This window comes from Castor canadensis, chromosome 17 (assembly GCF_047511655.1).
Source record: "Castor canadensis chromosome 17, mCasCan1.hap1v2, whole genome shotgun sequence".
Taxonomy (NCBI): Eukaryota; Metazoa; Chordata; class Mammalia; order Rodentia; family Castoridae; genus Castor; species Castor canadensis.
Window position 1 is genome coordinate 66,821,152 of NC_133402.1, and position 15,789 is coordinate 66,836,940.

Genomic DNA, 15,789 nt, shown 5'->3' on the forward strand with positions numbered 1-15,789 from the left:
AAATATGGTTTGTCCAAGAATTTTAAAGGTAAACAAATGGACAAAAGATAGAGGATATTATGTATTAAGTTAACCCCTAAGTTAGCTTGTTTTCTTTTCTTTCTTTTCTCTCTCCTTTTCCTCCCTCTCTTCCTCCCACCCTTCCTCCCTTCCCTTTCATAGGAACTTCCTGCTACTCAATTATTTTTATTTATATTTATAGCTCTCCATTCAAATTATGAACTCCTGAAGATGAGGATTAAATTTCATTCTTTTATTATTGTTATGCTGGGTGAGGATACATTGTGGCATTTACAAAAATTCTTACAATTTACCAAATATATCATACCTAAATTCACCCTCTCCATCATTCTCCTTTATCCCCCCCTTCCTCATTCTTGGAGTAGTTTCAGCAGGTCTCATTTTCCCATTTACACACATGTGTACACACTATTTGTACTGTATTCATCAGCCCTCCACTGGCGCCAACTCCCCCAGGCAAGACCTATTCTGCCCTCCTGTTCTCGTATTTTGTAAAACAAAAAAATGACATTTATGTTGTTTAAGATAGCCATACAGGGAATTTCCTTGTGACATTTCCATGTATATATGTATTATAACCCCATTTGGTTTATCTCTTATATTTTTCTTCTTTCTACCTTAGTTTCTTTCTTATGGTGATTTAGACAAGTTTAAAAACTATGTTTATTTTTGTATAGAGGGCACATCAACCATAGTCACCTTCCTTATCTATTTTTTGGTAGGATATATTATTGTTTTACTTAAACAACCTTTGAGTACCATGAAGTCATGCAATATTTCATCATATTTTATTCTTTTCTCATTTATGGCTGTTATCCATCTGGAATTGATTTTGGTATATGGATATGTTAGAGATATTTTATTTTGTCCTATGGGTTGCCAATTTCCTGCCTCAGCCTCCCAAGTAGCTGGGATCACAGGCAGGTGCTACTGCCTGACTTCCTTGAGTACAGCATTCTTTATTCATTGCATTTTAATATCATATGTAAGGTCCCCTTATGTACATTGGACTGTTTTGAGCTCGCAATTCTGTTTCATTGATCTATAAATCTCTTTGTACATAAATGCCACACCATTTTAATTATATTATTCTATTATATTTCAGTTTATATTGGTTATTTTTATCCTTTTTCTCTTTCATACAAGCAGAATAAACCTATTAAAATTTGTTGATATTTTGATTAAGTTTGCATTGAAACCATGCACCAATTATGGAAAAATGGCATTTTGAATCCAACTCTGAACACTGTATGCCTCTCAATGTCCTTCATTCAAAATTGATAATTGTTTCTATAAAGGCCTCACTCTTCTTTGGTTAGATATGTTCCCAATGACCTTATTGATTATACTTTTATTGTTTTTTCCCTCTACCCTATGTCTCTCTAATCACAATACAGACTCAGCCTGGGCTGAGGGATTTATGGGGTAGGTTTATTTTGCCTTTTCTTCCTAGACAGTCAGTGTAAGAACACAGCCTGTGGTCAGCACCAGAAAGCCTATGCTTGCATTGTTAATGGAATTTCTTTCCCAGCATAGAAGACATGGCTTAAAGAAGTTTGGGTTCTGGATCTAAGTGTCCAATTCAAATTCTGACTGACATTTTCCCAATGTATTTCAGCTTATTTAACTCTAATTTGAGAATGATAACAGCATTTATTCAAAGGATTATTGTGGTGATTTGAGATAATGTCTACCAAAAATATAGACCTTAATGTATTTGTGCTATAACACTACTCCACCCTCTAGTTTCCCTCCTTAGTTTTTGCTATTTCTAAGAATATTCTTTATTTTTGTACTGCTCTATAAGTTCTCTTGGGTTTTTCTGGTAAAAAAATCATCTCATACCTGAATAATGACTATTTTATTTTTCTTTTTCTATTCCTATAATGCTTATCTCTCCTTCTTGCCTCATTGTGTTCTCAAGGACTTCTAACACAGTAAAACATTGTGACCACTTTGCTTCTCTTTACTTCAACAATCAACCACTTTGTGTTTTTGAGTTGCTACTTTACCAATGGTTAATTACCATAAAAGTTGGAATGTACTGTCTGCTTATTTTACCTATTCTGCCAAAATCAAGAACCATATGTGAGCCCTTTTCTTTTTTTCTATAATATTATTTTTCTGTGACATTTACTTCCTTGAATTGTATCCATCCTCAAGACTGATTTTAAATGGTATATTCTTCTCGAAACCTGTAGCTTCCTCAGCTGGAAGGAGCACTTCCAGTCCCATACTCCTAAACTCTTCACCAGAATCTGTCTTATTAGCATGGCAATTGTACCATATCTATCTATCTAGCTAGCTAGCTAGCTATCATCTATCTATCTATCTATATCTATCTACCTATAGACATACATAATCTTTATATAGATATATCTTATCATGCTACTCAGATCCTAAGAATTTTTGAGCTCAGGGTTACCATCTGACTGGTTTTCAGTTTCCTTTCCTGCACTAAGCTAGTAGAAAAATTTACACTCAACAAATAGCAAATAAATACATGAAAAATATCTGGCATTAAATGTCAAAAGCATCTAAAACTTATTATTATAAAAGAAATATATCTTTGTTTGTGATAACCTGCTATCATTCTTAAAATTTGATGTCGCCCTGGTATACATGTATATAATTAATATTCTGCCACAGAGTAAAATTTTGACTACCACTGTGATTTTTGATTAATTCACTCTACTAGAACTTGTGAAGGAATGGAAAGACTGTACAAGTGCACCCTCAGCGGACATGAGGATGCACAAATAAATGGTGTTCATCTCTACTTGATGGAGAACTTAACCATATATTGTTTCATCACTTCCAACTTAATCCAGGTTATTTTGAGAATGTTCTTTGAAGAAATATTTTTCAAGAGATATGCTGACTTCCATATTTGTAAATAGGACATTTTCATATTTCTTTATGTTTTTGATAGTAATTAGAAAAAAACTGGATTAGGAAGCTCCCAGGGGAAGCTATATTGTTTATCTTGTCATCACCATTATTCCGTATATCTTGTCATCCGTCAGTCTTTGAGTTTTCCATAGTTGCTTCATTCTAAATGGATTTATCTCTTTGGGATCTCCAAGTTCTTAGCATCTAGAAATGTTCACAGCAAATAGAAAGAGTCTGCCATAAAAGGCAGACTGTTTCTTCTTTGAAAAGAGATAGAACCCATAGTTACATTCCTGAGTCACACAAAAAGATTTATTTAAAAGCATCCTAAATATGTAAGTAGAAAATATCCTACAAGTAATTTCCTAAGTTTTTAATGCATGTCATTTCTGTTTTTAGAAACTTGATCTCAACCTTATTTCTCAAAATATACCTGCAGAGGCCTGCACGTTTCTGCAGGCCAGCATCTGCTCCTGGAGGCTGGGCTTCCAGCTTGCAGTGACTCTTAGGGTCTTCCTTCAGGCACACACCTGGAGGTAATCAGGGGCAGATGCCAGTCTGCAAGCAGATGTGTTGGAAGAAAAGCAGCACTTTGTGCCAGGAGAACAGCTGGGAGGAGAGGAAAATGAATGTGTTCTGTCTTCCTCTGTGTCATATAAAATTCCCAAAGAGCACTCTCACCTGGAACCCGTTTTTCCAATCTCTTCTGGTCGTGCTTGTTTTTAGCGAGAAAGAAACTTGTCTCACTCATCCTTCTAGCTTAAGAGAGTCTGTTCTTCTTTGATGTCCATCACCATGATTGAGAAAGTTGCATGGCAAGCATCTGTGCCTTTCCTTAAAGTATGTTCTCTTCCAGAAAGTGTGATCCTGGAGGGGATTCTCCTGATACTGTGATTACCCCACTGTATGGTGCCTAGTTCAAGTCTAAGCATAGAGACACAGAAATAATCAAGGTGTTTCCAAATTTACATCTCAAATGTGGTAAAACTTTAACACAGAAAATTTTATTTATCATCTTGAAAAGGTATCATTGGATCTGGTAAAGAGATTTAGTTTGGAAAAAGTACTTTCCAATTTGATATAACATTTGATTGATATATAAATATATATCATATATATCTTCATTTTAACAATTTTCATCAAAATAATATAGTTTTTGCTTTTTTATTATCATATTATTATTGTACTGGAGGTACATTGTGACATTTACAAATGTTCTTATAATATATCGTACTTGAATTCACCCCTCCATCATTCTCCTTCCCCCATTCCTGGAATAGTTTCAACAACACTTTTCCATTTACACAAATGTGTTTGTAATAGTTTCACTGTATTCACTCACCTTCACACTTTCTTTGTATCCTCACCCCTTCCATTGGTACCAACCCATAGACAGGACCTGTTTTACCTTCCTGTTCTCTGGTTTTGAAAGATGACATTTTTGTTTAAGATAGCTATACAGGGAGATATATTGTCACATTTTCATGTGTACATGCACTATAACCTGAATTGGTTCATCTCCTCTATTTTTCTCCTTTCTATCTTAGTTCCCTTCTTATGGTAATTTTGACAGGTTTAAAAATTCTGTATCCATTCTTTTACAGAAAGTACATCAACCATATTCACTTTCTTAATTTCCTTCTTTCACCCTCCCTCTCTCATATGTGACCTCCCCTTAGCGTGACCTGTTTTTCACAATATTGCTGTATTTGTATTGGGTCTATCTCTCACATATGAGAGAACAAATGCAACCTTTTAATCAAAGTAATTTGTTCATCAGTTTTTTTTCTCAGAAAAGAACCACACACACACACACACACACACACACTCCTACCCGCATTTTCTGCCCATTCTTCCTTGCCTTTAGTCTTGGTCCATAGGGCTAATCCTTTTAGTTGCTTCTGTTTAAGTCCCTGTTATTGAGCTCAATTGATAATGAATAATATGCAGATACCTTTAATTTCTTGATTTTTCAGTTCAAAACAATATCAATTATGTTGCAATAAGAGAGATGAAAATTAGCTCTCAATTACCCTACATTCTCTCTCTTGCCCAGTTTTATTAGTTATTGCATGATATTTGATTCTCTTATTGGATGCATTTTAGATTCATGGTAGTGTACTGATAGCATCATTTTTGTTTCTATCAGCTGTAGTTACTACCTCAAATCCCTGTATGAAAACTAACATCTGCACTCCTTCCCTATCCCTCTCTAAGTCCACCTCCCACATTCACAAAGCAAAAGCTAGTCATGTTTGCTTCCATTTTTATCATTTTGTTTTGCAAAAGTTATTAACATTCACATTCTGTAAATTGGAATAAATTTTTGTGTTTTTACTACAGGCTCAGCCTAAAAGTTGAAATCCGAATAGGTAAAATTTACACTGGTATAATCTAAGTAGAATTTACTTCAGCTACATTTTCTGCAAGGGTTGCCGTTCTTTGTTTTAGTATTCAGGAAATAGTCTTGATATTAGAAATGAATAGATCACCTTATTTTATTTTTAATTATTTAACAAAATGCATTTTCTTGAGCTAGGGTCCTTCCATGAATCTGCTATGTAGACAAAGCTGGCCTAGAACTCAATGTCTTCCTATCTCAACCTGTCAAGTGCTGGGATTACAAGTGTGGGTTGCCACACTTAGCTTAAAATATATACAATTTTTTGGGGGAGCGGGGAGTTCAGATACAATAGAATTTATACATTTTAGGTATATTAGTTAGTTTTGACAAAAGCGTATGGCCAGGGAGCACACAACTTGGTCATGACACAGAACATGTTGAAATTTCAGGAATCTCCCTCACTCACCTTCTCAGTCTCCTCTCTCAGACCCAGCTGCTTTTCTGATCTTCACTGAGGCTTGGTTTCACCTGTTCTAGAACTTCTTATGTAATTATGGAATTACACAGCATAACTCCTGACTCCTCGTCTCTGTGTGATGTATGTGTAAGCCATCGTTATTAGCTCATGCATCAGCAGTTTATTATATTTTACAATGATACTCATTCTACCAATATGCCAGTTTACATTTTCCTGTAGCTGTATATCTGAGTTGTTTTCAGCCTTTGTTATTTTGAGTACAACTTTTGTGAACATCCTTATAATGGTGCTTTGGGAAGTGCGTTTTTATTTTTCTTGGGTATATCCCTAGGAGGGGAATTGCTGGCCCTGAAGTGTATGCCTCATTGTCTTTTTCATGTGAGTTTTTGCTTTTACTATTATTAAAAACTACTGTGAATTTGACCTTCATTAGTGCACAATTTTGTGAGTGTTGACAAACATATACACTGATGCAAGAATTATCACAATCGAGATATTGATTTATCAGCCCCACGATTTGCTCATTTCATTTTGTAGTCAACCTTTCTACTACATTGGCTCCTGAGACCTCCAGTCTCTGTATTGACGGGCTTGTCTCTTCTGGAAAGTCATATAAAAGGAATTGTACTTGTGTGATCTTATGAGACTGAATTCTGTCCCATCCTAATGCCTTTAAGATTCTTACATGCTAGCAATTTATTCTTTATTCTTGAGTAGTATTCCATTGTACAGATACAGCACAATTCGTCCATTCTCAGTTGAAGGATTTTGGATTATTTCTAGTTTTTGGTGTTTATAAATAGACTTACTATAGACATTCATCTACATGTTTTTATGTAATTTTAAGGTTTGATTTCTCTGACGCCAACACTTAGAAGTAAGAGTGTGAGGTTGTGAGGCAAGTGAACACTTAATTATAAGAAATTGTCAAGATGTTTTTCAAGTGATTGTACCATTTGGTATTTTCACAGCGATATAGCAGAGTTCTTCTAGTTCCTCCCCAGATGGAGTCTTTATCATTGAATTAGGCAAATTTTAATTTTTAACATTTTATTAGCATATAATAATTATACAAAGATATTTTGTTGTGATATTTCCATACCTGTGTATTCTTCCCCACTCCCCTTTACAGCAATTTTTAATGCATTTCATTATTCTGTTTTCACACATGTATGAACTACTCTAGTCATATTAACTCCCCTCCTTTTACTCACCCTTTTTCCTCTCTCCCCTCCCACCGTTCTTACCCCATTCTGCATTCTTGTCATTTATTTTTTTAGGACTTGATTCTGCAAATGAGTGAGAACCAGTGATATTTGTTTTTCACAGTCTAGAATTTTTTTTGGTGGAAATGGGGTTTGTTCTTTGATCCTCACTTGAGCTGCACTCCTAGCCCTGAATTTATTACATATTACATATTACCTTATTTCATATTTACTATGGAAGTAGTGTCATTCCCTAGCTTCTTACTGTAGACACCCCCCATTTAGCAGAAAATGTCAGAAACAACCTAGATTTCCAGTAAGGACAATCATATATTTAATTTAAATGATAGCTCTCCCATTTCTAGCTCTCTCAGTCCACTTCTCCCTTCAGAAACTCAGTGCCATGCGTTTTTAAATGAGAGTAATGATGTTCTCCACTAAACTCCTGTTTGCTGAGTGTGTGTCTTGCTCCATTTCCTGCTCCAACACTGGACAGGTGACAGTGGGGACAGCACTGTCCCTGCCCCAAGGGCCGTAGTGAAGGTCAATGTGAGCCATGAGGAGGACATGGAGAATTAGGAAAGACCAACTCAAGGCACTGTGGGAAAGACTAAGTTGTAGAGCAGCAGACCCAATGCCTAGCACGCTGTAGTTACTAAGAAGTACTAGTTTGCTCTTCTCTCTATATAGCATTGCCTAGAAAAAACTGACACTACAAGTCAAATGCTGATTGTGTCAATGTCTAGATGGTTGTGTACACAACACAGTGAGATCAGCCTTCTTTGCCCCTAGCACAGTCAGACACTTTATACTTCTTACATTTGACATAAAAGAAACAATTTTCAAACCGATTAATCTGGATACTTTCTAGGAGAAGAATCAGGGAAGAATTTAACTCATACTTACATATTTTATGATTGCTGTTTTTTAACAACAAATGTTACTATATGCTTTTAGAAATTGGAACTCAAATATATAAATATATATAAAACATAAAATTTACCTTCTCAATCATTTTCCAGTTCAATAGCATCCACTATATTTACATTGTTGTGCAAACAACCTCCACAAAATTTTCATTTTGCAAAACTGAAAATCTGTGTTCATTAAAAATGCCCTCATTTCTAACTTGATCCAGGTGGGTTACCTGTATATATTTTTGGAGCTATGTCTAGGCAAATCCTTGGTCCATTTTTAATGAGTTTGCTTACTTATTTGAGTTGTAGCTCTTTATGTATTCTGGTATTGAGCCTTTATCACGTACATTATTTACAACTATTTTATTTCATGTAGTCTGTCCTTGGATGTACAAAAGTTATTCGTTTTCATACACTCCAAGCTGTCCATTTTTACTTTGATTTTGATACCATATCCAAGAAGTCATTGGTAAATAACTTTTACACATTTTTTTTTTTTGGTGATACTGTGGTTTGAACTCAGGGCCTCCATGCTTTGAGCCATGCCCCCAGCTGTTTTCTGCTTTAGTTATTTTTCACATAGGGCCTCAGGCTCCTCCCTTCCTTCCTTCCTTTCTCCCTCCCTACTTTCCTTTTCCTTCCTTCCTTTCTTTTTCTTTTCCTTCCTTCCTTGCTTCCTTCCTTCCTTCCTTCCTTCCTTCCTTCCTTCCTTTTTCCTTTCTTCTTTCCTTTTTCTTCTTTCACCTGGGGTAAGCCTCAGGCTGTGATCTTCCTACCTATGCCTCTTGTGTAACTGGGATCACAGGCATGTACCACCATACCTGGCTTATATGTTGAAATGGGATCTTGTTAACTTTTTGTGCAGCCTGACCTCAAACCTCTGTCCTCTACATCTCTGCCTTCTGAGTAGCTGGTATTACAGCCATGAGCCACCACACCCAACTGTATACTGTTCAAATCAATAAAAAAAAGAAAAAATGGTTAGGTTACAATACCTGAAAGCATTTTCATATAAATGAAATAAGGTTTCTTGATCAGCAAGGTACATTAGAAGCACATATTTAAAAGCCAAAACTGATCAGACATGCTGGCACACATGTGAAATACCAGTACTTGGGAGGCTGAGGGAGGGGTCTTGAGTCTGAGTCCAGTCTGTGCTACATAGCATGACCCTGGCTCAAAATGTCAAAAACAAAAACACAACTCTACACTTTCACTCAGTCTCCTATTGATTAATGTAGGAAGAGGACACCTTACAATTGTCAGGTAACCTTACAATCAACTGGACAGGTGGGGTCCTGATGCAGAAAAGTACTAAAACAAGGAACTTCTTTTTCTTCTTCTTTTTTTTTTGGACATATTGTAGTGTTCCAGCTGGAGATCTCTGCTTGGAGAAAGTTCACCCACGGTGTCATCACACAGAACTGAACAGGATGAGTTCAAGCAGTGTTTGTGGCTGACCTTCTGAAGTAAATTTTTGAGAAATATATGTTATGGATATCTCATATTTGCTTCACCAAGGCATGGGGATAAAACAGGAAAGGAGTTCCCCAAATTGGGGAAACTTTTGTATTACATTCTTTTATTTAATTTAAATTATTTATTTATTTTTTGGGGCGGTAATGGGGTTTGAGCTCAGATTCGCCTCTGCTAGGCAGGTGTTTTACCACTTAAGCCATGCCTCCAGCCCTTTTTGCTCTGGTTATTTTGGAGACAGGGCCCTACATTTTACTAGGCCTGCCTGTTCTGTGATTGTCCTATTTTATGCTTCCTGCTGTAGCTGGGATGACAGGCATGCAGCACTTCATATAGCTTTTTTTTTTTTAATTGAGATGGAGTCTCGCAAACTCTTTTTACTGGGCTGGCCTGGAACCATGATCTTCCTGATCTCATTCTCCCATGTAGATAAGATCATGGGCTTTTGGATTTGTGTCACATTCTTTTTTTTTTTTTGACAGCACTGGGATTTGAACTCAGGTTGTCACGCTTGCTTGGCAGGGACTCTTACTGCTTGAGCCACTCTGCTATTCCTTTGTGTCACATTCTTGAACACTACAAGTTGTGTGTTGAACCCTTACCTTCAGTGGATCAACAAGAACCTCGATCAGGGCTGGTCAGTGGGGTGGTGGAGCCCTTACTATCTGCAGGACAGTAAAGTAGGTGTGTAGCTGGCTCCATTGACTTGGAAGGTCCTTTGGATGATAGACTCTCACCTGAGTGACTATCTAGGGGCACATAGCCACCATCACAGTATCCGCTGACATTTGAAAACTTGAGATGGGCATGGGAAGTACATCTTCTGACTTGCAATGCTCTGTCTTCCTTTCTAGAAAGACTCTAAATTCCTTCCTAACAGAAGACTATGGTATCTGTTACTCAACTCTGAATATAGTCATTGAAGTACTTATTGCTGGTTGTCAGCCTGTCTTACTTGTCTTATTTTAGATATTGTTCCTTCATATTCAGTGGACAAAGTTCTTGTTCACTAGTTATTTAAGTGGTTTACATTAAGGAGTGGTAACCACTGCACTAGGCATATAAGTTCCTCAAACAGGTGCCTGATGTACCCCAAAATTCTTCTCTTCTCTTTATCAGAGATTTTTAATTTTTGAGGGCTTTTGTTTTTGCTTTCAAATGTCAACAGTATGTGTTTCAAGAGCAATTGCATCTTGCTTATGTATTAAAATAAAAACTCAAGCCACATATGGTGGTGCACACCTGTAATCGCAGCACTTGGGAAGCTGAGGTGGGAGGATTGTGATTTTGAGGCCAGCTTGGACTACACAGTAAGATTCTATTTCAAAACATTACAAAAACAAAACAAAACCCCCAAACCAAAGGAAAGCCCAAGGTATGAACTTTTTATTTTCTTTTGTAAATGTTAGTCAACTAAAACAAATATTTTTAAATGACTTAATTAAAGAGGACTATATAATTCAAAATTATAATAGGAAATCCTTAGTAGATATAGATTTATAATGGTATAATTATAACTATATAATTATATGGTTCCCATTAATTGTTTGTTAAATGACCTGTAATTTCTATAAATACAAGACGGTTCCATTTTTGCTGTTTGTTGCATTTTAAGGCAGGGTGACTCTACATAGCTCAGGCTGCCTTAAGTTCACAATTCTTCTGCATCAGGAACCTCCACCCTGCAAGTGCTGGAATTATGACCTGTACCACTATGCAAAGCTGAAGGTTGAATTTTAAAGTCAAACAATTTACCTAGGAGAGCTGGCTTAAAATAATAAAATTGATTTTGACAAACACACCAGGACATATGCATCCCTGTGGGTGTGTCTCCTGAGATCTGAGATCTAGGGAATTATTTAAGTTCAACCCATTTTCATTGAGGTGGAGATCTTTCCTTTCCAGAACATGACCTCATTTTACCAAACCTGGCTGACAAACAACTTCTGACATTTCCAAAAATTGAATTCATCCTCAAAAATTTTTTAAACTGCATCATGAGTCATTCAGATGTATCAGAAGTTCTTAAGAAGCTTCAAAGCAGAAACTTAAAACTATCTGGAGCAATTGATAGTAGCTATAGTGTGTGAGGTATTGGGTCTGATGCTCTATAAACAAAATTTAATTTAGTCTTTTCCACAGTGCCTTGAGTTGGTCTTTCCTAATTCTCCATGTCCTCCTCATGGTTCACACTGACCTATACTAGGGTCCTTGGGACAGGGACAGTGCTGTCCCCACTGTCACCTGTCCAGTGTCAGAGCAGGAAATGGAGCAAGACACCCACTCAGCAAGAGTTGAGTGAAGAACCTTATTGTTGTTATATAAAAACTCATGGCACTGAGTTTCCGAAGGGAGAAGTACACTGAGAGAGCTAGAAATGGGAGAGCTATCATTTAAATTAAATATATGATTGTCCTTACTGGAAATCTAGGTTGTTTCTGTGATTTTTCTGCTAACTAGAAGTGCCTACATTAAGGATCTGGGGAGGAACTGAGAGCCATTGCCATAAACGAAATGAAGTAGTACATATAGAATTAGGTACCTTGTTCCCTGGATTCAGAAACAAAATTAAATCTGACATGTGTAATGATAACAGTTGGCATTTGCAATAATTTTATGTGGTACTATATATTCATTAATTAGTCTACATAATACTTCATTATGTGAGTGTTCATTACTGAATTTTAAGTACCTCAGAAACAACAGTGGATTAGCAATTAAAGCAAGCCACATGAATAAACAGGCATACTGCTGCATTCCGCGATGTTAAAATGAACATTCGTGTTCTTGGGAGTCAGATTTGGAAATCTGGCCCTTCTTCACTCTAAAGGAGAGGAGAGCTCTTCTGCCCTTGTCTAGGAGTCAGACAACTCATTGAAGCAGCCAAGTTCCTGGCTTCATATATTGACTTAGTTTTTAATTAAGTAATCAATTTTAAACAGCTTATTTCTGGTTTGAGGGAAATGATTCAGAATTTTATTATTCAATATATTATTTCATATAAAACCTCCATTCCCAACAATAAAGAATGTAGAGTAATTGTGTAAAATATACATTGTTTAATTTCACCAAAACTTTCCAGTTTGAGAGTAAAATGAATTCAACAAAGATAGATGTTTACTTAAAAAAGTAGGAAAGAAAAAACAAAACAAAACAACTCTTGCAAAGTAGAAAATATGTTTTTAAAAAAATTTTTTTTATTCTTTTATTCATGTGTGCATACAAAAGTATGTTTTAACCAACTATATACTATATTACCTCTTTTTTCATGTATGAGGTGAATGGGAGGTAAGTGTTAGAATAAGTATTTACTTTATTTCAGAAAGAGATGTTTGCAAATCAGGCATGTTTTAGTTAAAATGGAATTTTGGAAAAAGAGAGGACTATGTTTATTTTTCCTACAACAAAGAAGCTGCAGGAGGTGATTAAGCCCTGGTTAGAGCCTGAAGGTAACACAGAAAGGCCAGTGCCTGGTAGATAGGAATTTTCCTCTGTGAATTCTAATTTTCTCAGGGCTTTCCAGAAGCAATATTTTTGGAAACCTGGAAGAGAAGCTGAGAGTCTTGCTGCTTCTTCCATCTGGTGAAGGAAGAGAGAGACCATAACAGTTGTGCAGGGTTCTTGTCCCATGAGGCTACTGTTTTTGTTCCTTTCCTAAGATGAGGTGGAATTATTTTTAAAAGTTGAAATTAAGAGGAATCAAGGTAGTATTTCACAAACCTGAACCATAATTAGTTCCTTCCCTTTAAAAGACTTAAAATTTCTAACCATTGGTTAAGACACTGATAGCCAGGAGCTCTGGAGTGTGGCGGGTGCAGGGTTAGCTCAGTAGTTGTGGAGGGAGGGTCAGTAGAAGTCTCTCAAGGTGCATACTGCCAGAAAGGGAGCTGGCTCACCCAAAGAATGAAAGCATCTTGTGTCTTTTTGAGGTCTCCTATTCCTGTTTGAGGTGGATGAAAAGATGCCACTGTGTCCTGAGGGATGGGTCCCTACTGCTTATTCAGCCACTGATATTACTCATGAAGTAGAAGTTGTCATAAAGACATAACTGTATGGATTTGTAAAGAAAAATGTAGTCAAAACCTTTGCAGAAATACTGAGGGTGATGCCTTCAATTGCAAAATACTTTAAAAACGGTGAAAATAGAGTCGCACATTTGTTCTCTTGAAAAATCGACTGTTGATTTAGTGGTGAAGAAATGTGAATGAAATAAGCTAGTTTGCAAGTAATTGATTCAAAACCATCTACTGAGCACAGAAATGCAACGATGGGCTGGTAATATGTGTCACACTTGTGTTCCTCTACTTCACCTAGATTTGTAAACCACTGTACACCTTTCTTAAAACTGGGTTTCAGGAATGCCAAGGCAAACACCAAAAAATTCATTCAAAAACTTCACAAGAGAGGCTGAGGGTATTTTCAGTAGTAGAGGCTAGCATGCCCAAAACTCTGATTCAATCCCCAGCCCCCTAAACCCAAAAAACTTCAAAAAATTTCATAAGCACTACAGACAGGCAATATATGAACAAAAATCCAAGTTTTCTACAAAAAAAGTAATGAAAAATTTCAATTGTTAGTTGAAGACACATTAAGATAGATATTTTAAAAATCCAATTTTTAGCAAAGTTGAAGAAAAGCATACTGAGCTATTATGATTAAGGAAATTGCTGCAAGTTCTTTGAAAATCTATACCAAAACTTAATTTTGATATATTTTGGTTCAACAAATTTGCTTGTTAAATTTATTGTCAGGAAATGACTGAGCAAATATGCAAAGCATAATTTAAATATTGGAATGGCAACATTTTAATAGCTGACAACCTAAATATCCATGGATTGCTCAAATAAATTATGGTTTATGATGAATGGGTAAAGAAAATGTGTCATATATACACAATGGAATATTATTCAGCTGTAATGAAGAGTGAGATTGTTACTTGCAGGACAGTGATGCCTGGGAGACTACCACACAGACAGAGAGGAGCCAGACTCACAAAGACAGATACTGCATGCTTTCTCTCATGTTAGACTTTATATCTGTGTATAAGACATGGGTGTAAGGGAAGCAGTGGAGGAGAGAAGGTGACAGGTGAGTATGATCAAAGTACATTGTGTGTGTATGGAAATATCTCAATGAAATCCCTTTCTACAATTAATATATGTGAATAAAAATAAAATGAAACCAAATTTGTGGTTTCTGCATATAATAGAAAACTCTGATTCTTAAAATTGATATTATATTTTAATATTTATTGAAAAGAAAATCTCTGTCCAACATGTTTTTGAGTGAACGATGATTAAGCAGTAGCGTTTAGACTAAGCATGTTAAAAAATCACCTATGTATGCATCGAGAGCTATTTAGAATCTCATTCCTCAAAACACGGAAACTGATTTCTCACAGGTTGTGGGACTACTGGAGATGTTTCATGTCCATATTTTTATTATACTTCTTGTTTGAACATTGTACAATTAGTATAGGTACAAAAACTCAGAGACCCTATACTTATTTTAATATTGTAAACCAAATCCTTCTTAAATGCTGTTGTAATTATATATACTTTATTTTCAATGATAAGTCTAAAGTGAATTTCACCAGAATTAAAGTACTTGTTCATGTCTGCTTCCTTCATCCTTGTCTTCAATGGAGCTGTTGATTGAGCAAGTATTTTATGTACTTATAACAACTTCAATGAGATTTAAAATTTTTAATATCATATTATTGTACAGGGAGTACATTGTGATGTTTACAAACATTCTGAGAATGTATCATAGTTGAATTCACCCCCTCCGTCATTCTCCTTTATGTCCCTCTTCCCATTCCTGGAATAGTTTCAACAGGTCTCATTTTCCCACTTTCATACATGAGTACATAGTATTTCCACACTTTTCACCCTCCTACAACCTTTTCTTACGTCCTTCACTCTCTCACTGGTACCAGCCCCCAGACAGGACCTAATTTACATTCATGTCCTCAATTTTGGAGACAAAAAAGGCATTTTTAATTGCTTATGCTAGCTACACAGGGAGTTTTCTTGTAACATTTCCATGTGTATATGTACTGGATCTGGAATTGGTTCATTTCCTCTATTTTTCTTCTATCTTAGTTCTGTTCTCATGGTGATTTAAACAGGTTTAAAAATTCTGTATTCATTCTTGTATAGAGAAGGCATCAACCATATCCACCTTCTTAACTTCCTTCTTTTACACTCCCCCTCTCGCATGTGACTTCCTCTTAGTGTGACCTGAGTTTTATAATAATGGTTATATTTGTATTAAGTGTCTATTCCACATATGAGAGAAAACATGTGGCTTTTGTCCTTTTGAGCCTGACTAACTTCACTTAAGATGAAGTTCTCCAGTTCCATCCATTTATCAGCAAATGAAAAAATTTCATTCTTCTTTGTGACTGGATAAAATTCCATTGTATATAAATACCACATTTTCTTAATCAGTAGT

At 36.0% G+C, this 15,789-nt stretch overlaps 1 protein-coding gene and 1 pseudogene across 1 annotated transcript in view; one reads left to right on the plus strand and one right to left on the minus strand.

Annotated features, from left to right (window-relative positions):
- Positions 1-15,789, plus strand: part of LOC141418516 (uncharacterized) — a 147,589-nt gene that overhangs the window by 116,281 nt on the left and 15,519 nt on the right. The gene's annotated exons all lie outside the window — the stretch shown is intronic.
- LOC141418716 (small nucleolar RNA SNORA51) lies at positions 1,394-1,518 on the minus strand (annotated as a pseudogene).